The sequence below is a fragment of the Rhopilema esculentum genome, chromosome 12 (assembly GCF_057945365.1).
Source record: "Rhopilema esculentum isolate cy_ngs chromosome 12, ASM5794536v1, whole genome shotgun sequence".
NCBI lineage: Eukaryota > Metazoa > Cnidaria > Scyphozoa > Rhizostomeae > Rhizostomatidae > Rhopilema > Rhopilema esculentum.
In genome coordinates this window covers 3,830,629-3,836,816 of record NC_142826.1, presented here as the reverse complement: position 1 = coordinate 3,836,816, position 6,188 = coordinate 3,830,629, and positions in this window count along the sequence as shown.

Here is a 6,188-nt window from a genome sequence, read left to right as displayed (position 1 = left end):
AAAAGGTCCTTGAAGAACCAATAAATCGTTAATTAAAAGAATTCTTCAGGTTTGGAATGAAATTCCACATGACGTTTTGAATTGGTTATTTTAAAAAAAAGCTCTGAAAAGATTGAAGTTTTGATTGGTGGTTGTTTCACTTTCGACACACTCCTATTCGCCACTTGAAAACAATCAATTCGCGCAACAATAGCTTTTGAAAATTCTTACGCCATTTTACCTCCTTCGAGGTGGTGCAATACTTTTGTCAGGGGAGTGTATATCTGCTAGGTAGAGATCGATGCTATCCTTATTATGACCCCTTCAGATTGGCTATTCACATACCTCTCCTCTTGCAAACTTCATACTTTAGCTGACGCAAAAGCAGTGGATTTTTTAAAAACGTCAGTTTTCCTTAGACAGACAGTTTACGAAGTTATTTCGAGTAGATACCGTCTTACCACTGTGCTTCGACAATTTAGTTTTTAAATTTGTGTAATGATTTCGTATCTCGTATGCAAAGAGTCGATCATGTCGAATCAAATTTGTTGCATTGGCCAATATGATAATAAATCATGGATAGCAGATAAGCATATTAAGCGAGGACATGTGTCTGACTTGAAGCTACAATCTTTTCCAAAAGATAGTGGAATGAGAGCAATGTGGATAAGGCATGTTTCCATAGGTAGAGAGCATTTTGAAGTCTCAAAGAGTTCATACATTTGCTCGAACCACTTCGTAAATGGAAAGCCTACTTGCGATATGCCGTACCCTACAATGTTCCCAACTTCCAGCGATTGTGCTGTGAAGAAATCTTCCAAAAAAGAGCAAGGCAAAAAAGGAAAATACTGACTTGAGCCCTCATTTATGAAGGAAAAACTGGCTGGCGAAGAAATGGAGAGAAGACCAGGAACTTCACCGACTTCAACAGATGTAGCAATTGAAAGGATACGCCCAGATTTACAATTTGAGGATCTGTCTAGAGAAAATGGCGTGAAGTTTTTCACTGGATTTGAGAGTTGAGAGATTTTTGAATTGATTTTTGATCATTTAAAGCAAACGGCAGCATCGATGACCTACTGGAGAGGGGACAAAACTACAAAACCCCAAGAAAATCTTCCTGAATTAGAATCCACTGCTTTTGAGTCAGCTAAAGCATGAAGTTTACAAGAGGAGGGGTATGTGAATAGCCAATCAGAAAGGGTCAATAAGGATAGCATCGATTTCTACCTAGCAGATATACCTCTCATGCCATACAGGGGAATCCTCCGTCCATAACATGCGTCACGATAATAGAATTGGTCATGATGTTTTGATATCTCGTACAGGTTTTATTGACGTCAAATGAATTTCTGGAGAGAGTCCATACCAAGATGGTTGTAAACAGGCTAGAAATAACGAGTTTCGCTAAGGTTTGAATCGAAAAACGAAAGTTTTTGTACGAGAGGTCAAAGGGGACTGATTTCAGCCTGGTCAAAGTCCGCAGTAAAATCACAAGGAAAACAACAAGGAATGCTTTTTGTGAGTTGCTAATTGTAAAAAAGAAACATTTAAATTCTAATTTAGCTGAGCACTTTCTAATTTTATCAGCAATTCTAGCTACAAAATTGACTGGAAATTCTGCGGTAATTTGCTCGTTTGCTGCGCGTCCGCCATTTTTGCCTATTCATAATGGCGGCAAAAACTGTGAAATCGCTTAGTATGTTAACTGGGATAGTCTATCAAAAACAAAAATAGCTCTTCAACACCTTCAAGATCGGGCGTGTTCCATAATAACAAACGCAAGAATAAAAGACAATTGGTCGCCTTACTGGTAAAACGTAGAAAATTTTCTCCGTTATGATCGGAATGGTATGACCTATAAGATAATAAACAGACTGTGCTCTGAAAGGGGTAAATACCAGCCGGGATCTTTTCACTCGACCTATAATACGATCTCTAGATATAGGACCAGTGGCGGTTTTAGGGACTGCGGGCCACAAACATCTGCGAAGCCCTTGTTCTTTACAATTTCCATCTTTTTTCTTAGGTGTGAGGCCCCTTTTGGCTATCAAAAGCGAGGGGCCTGGGGCCATGACCCCCGTGGACCCCCTTAAAACCGCCACTGCATAGGACTGAATTTGCAAAAAAGGCTTTCATTATGCAGCTCTCAAATCTCGGAATGACACACGTGCTAAAATTCGTGAACTACCGACACTAGATCGTTTCAAAAAACAACTTAAGACATATCTAAAGAGCTAACGCTAAAACACAACTCCCTGGAAGAACAGCAATAGGTAGATAAGATTTGTAGGTCTTGTAATCTTTAATTATTAGGCTTGTTATCAATGTAATTAGATTCTTAATTAAATTTGTTTTTATTTTGCTTAGATTTTGATTTGCTGGAGGGTTAATTTGTGTATAAATATATTTAAATGAAAATGAAATGAAGCGTCGTGGTCGGGGGGAGGGGGGCCGTGGCCCCATCTCCAAAATTTAGCGGATTTTCGGAAAAATCATCGTTATGTCGGAAATTTCTCAAGCTTGATCTTTTGGTAAAAAGGAAAGGTGAAACGAACCTTTTACAACAATTTTTTGGACTGAAGAACTTTCCGTACTGTCAATGGGAGATTCACTCTTGTAAAGAAGGTACTTGATTTCCACAAAAATAAAACGATTTAGCAGAATTTACCAATTTCTATGATAGAGAAATTTGCAGCTCGGTGCAAATTTAGTTATGGATTGGTCAATGATGGTCTTAAATTATATCTTTATTTGATATTAAGGTCCAGGACAGTGCCAATTTTGTTCCTATCACCAGAATTTAAAATTTATGCAGTTATGTTGCATAAAGTAAAACATTTGAAAACGAGCATGTAGCATTAAAATTATGAAAAAGCCCTTCGGCGGCAACCATGGTGCCGCCTAAGGTAGTAAATTTAGTCTACCCATTCCTGATCTACCGATCTAGAGGGTTCAAGGTGTCAGAAACGTACGCAAGTAGGTATGAAGAAACAGAGGCAAGATAAATTTGTATTTTAAATTATTTTCCAGCTAAGGTAACCATTGTGAGTTTCTTTGCCCCCCCCCCCCCTCTTACACTTTCATGAAATCGTTCTATTTGATTAAAATAACTCAAAAATTGTTGTCGAAAATATTTTTCTTGCCCCCTCTAGAATCCATTTGCCACGAGGCCCCTCCCTCTGCCCCTGGGAGCAGTAATTTTGATTTGACCACGAGAAATCGCCAACTTGCTTGCTGTTTTCTTTGAATTGGCGTGCTTTCCTAGTTGGGAAAGTATGCTGTAATTTTCTCGAGTATAAAGTGCTTTTAACTAAAAATCTTTCAAATTGTGCTTGTCAAAAAGAGTTATAATAGTAGAATCTATCGTTACCTCTAGTTTTTCTCTTTCCTTGTAGGAATGGATAATCGATACAATGAAACTTAAAAATTTCTTGATAATGCTTTTTAAAGAACAAATCTGTCGATTATTTTCCTCATATCCTCGAAAACATTCTTCCCAGCAGTTTCATTCCTTTCAACAGCTGACCTTTCTCTTTGAGAAATTTTCTGTTAGCAAATAGTTCTTGCAAGCCAAGTTAAGGCAATGGAAAAATCGAAAATCCAACATTTTGTGCTGGCACCAAGTTATTCTGGATCAGGTTTCTCGATTTTTTCCTTAAGCCAATAATAATAATAATAATAATAATCAATTTATTTAAGCCAAGTCGTTACTGGTTGAACATCTTCGACAATGACATCTCTTTTGGATCAAATTCCCATGTTTAGTTTTCAAATTTGTCTTCTATGGTAAGACATAGCAACCAAGCTAAAGCTAGCGACATGTTCAAGGGAATACTAGGCACAGTTACAAAGACAAACAGAGAACCTACTGTACATTTATGTTGTCAGGTAGAGTCACATAAGTCACATGACAATCACATGACATTCGTAATTGCTTTGAATAATCGCTTTTGACATTCTTAACGAACTTACTGCTGAGTTATGTTAGCTTTTTGTGTAAATGCTAAAAGGTTATGTATATATTTCGCTACTAAACACCCTGTCTCTTCTCTGGCTACTCAACATATGTATTTAGTTATTCATTTATTACTGTAACTGTTACTGTTACTGTTAAATTTTGTGTTTGTTGATATATATATATAGATGGCTTTAATTAGCCTTGCCATAGCTACTATTGTATGTATCCAACTCAAAAGAAAGTGAATAAAGAGAATTGTAAACTTCATTTTTTCCACTTTTTCATGAAATTTTTAATCTTGATCTTCAGAAAAATGACGCCACTACAAGAACGACTGGCCCCGATATTCTGGCAATACAAGTGCTGGCAGTATCAACTGCCCCAGGATCTTGAGGCTCGAGGTCTAGGGGGCTCAGAATGTAATGAACTCCATGGAATCAATCAAACATAACAAAATAGTCTGGGCTCTTAGCACAGTATTTGACTTGAATTGTGCAAATTGTGATACCAGCATGAAAATGGGTACACTGGGGGTAATTTCACACGCTAATGACGATGCCAAACAGACACAAGCCGAAAAATGCCCCCAAGTGCTATTTTTAGACTGGGGTACTTAATCCCAGTCCTCCATTTGGATTTCATTCATACATAGTTTTTCAGCTTGTGTCTGTTCGGCATCATTATCAACGTGTCAAATTGCCCCAGTGTACCCATTTTCATGTTGGTATCACAATTTGCACGATTCATGTTCTAACATCCCAGACTAAAAGGAAACCTCTTGTTATACAACTAGTTTTGTCTGTCGTGCATCGTGTTTGTAGTTCGTTATTGTTAATGAGAATGTCTTTCGATGTTTGCGTCAGTAATTTTGTTTGTCATCGTGCCATCTCTATTTTAGTTGTTATTAGCCCATTTGCCGTTAATTTGTGTCATTAGGGTTTGTGTGCGTCACTCGTGTTGTTAAAAGCGTATATTCTTTGAGTGCAAGTCCAGTCGAGTCGAAGTTGTCGTCGAATGAAGTCGTTATCTTGTAATCGTTGGTTGCTGCTGATTATACGATCGCTAAGCATAGGGGAAAAATGTACTTGCCATGCGCGCGATGAATCACAGGGGTTACAGCAAATGTCAACACTGCTCACGCAACCTTTCAGGACGAATACACCACATTGTTTTGAATGATTAAAGATTCGTCGATAGATCGACATATTCAAAACAAAGGCAGCACAAAAGTTGCATGGTTGTTCTAGCAACAAATGTAACTAGTTCTATTGCCATAACATAGATGAAACTTTAAAAAATAGACATTAAGTGTGTCTCGATTAAAATTTCCATTAAAACTGATGCAAATTCCAATCTGGAAATGCATTTGCATACAAGTACATATTTTTACACACCACAAAAGAATAAAATAAAATACATAATTTAGATGCAATAAGCAGAAAAGGGCGAAAACACACCAACCATTAGAAAGTTGAGGACATTTTGCAACCAAAGTTTGAAGAATCCAGGAAAATGTACACGTTTTCCCCATTAAGGATAGGAAATGATACATCCAAAACCTGTTTTGTTAGGCAATGAAAATCACTTGAAAATTGTCAAGCACTAGAGTGGTACAATCCTTGAACAAAAATTGTCAGAGAAGAGGTTCCGAAAAAGACATCTCCCTTGACCGAAGATAAATAAAAATGCGACTTGTGCTAAACACGTGCACTACACAACATGTCTTCAGAAACCATTCCAACAACCACTGAACAAAATCTTCAAAATTTTCCATTTGACTTTAAATTGACTTTCCCAAAGAGGAAGCCACTCAATGCAATGCTATTATAAAGTTAAAAATTAGTAATTGAGAAATAAAAGCCCAGAGTTTCAAATACAAACCTTTGAATCAGTCTAAAAATTTAGATTAGCCAAGTAACTTTGTAATCGAAAAAAAATTATTTTAAAGAAATTGTCGCGAGAAAAAGGGTTACCTACAGACAAATCTGGATTTTGCTACAAAACGAAACTATTGCCAAAGTAATTGCCAAGCATCGAGGTTTTCGCTAGTTTTTATCATTTCTTTTGATTGTATTGCCTTTTCGTGGAAAAATGAGAGAAGTTGCCATTACTTTTGGTCATATATGTGACTTCGTTATCGGGAAGGAATACAAAAGAGTTGAATTGCCGCGAGAAAAAGTGTAACCTACAGACAAATCTAGATCTTGCTACAAAACGAAACTATTGCCAAACTAATTGCCAAACATCA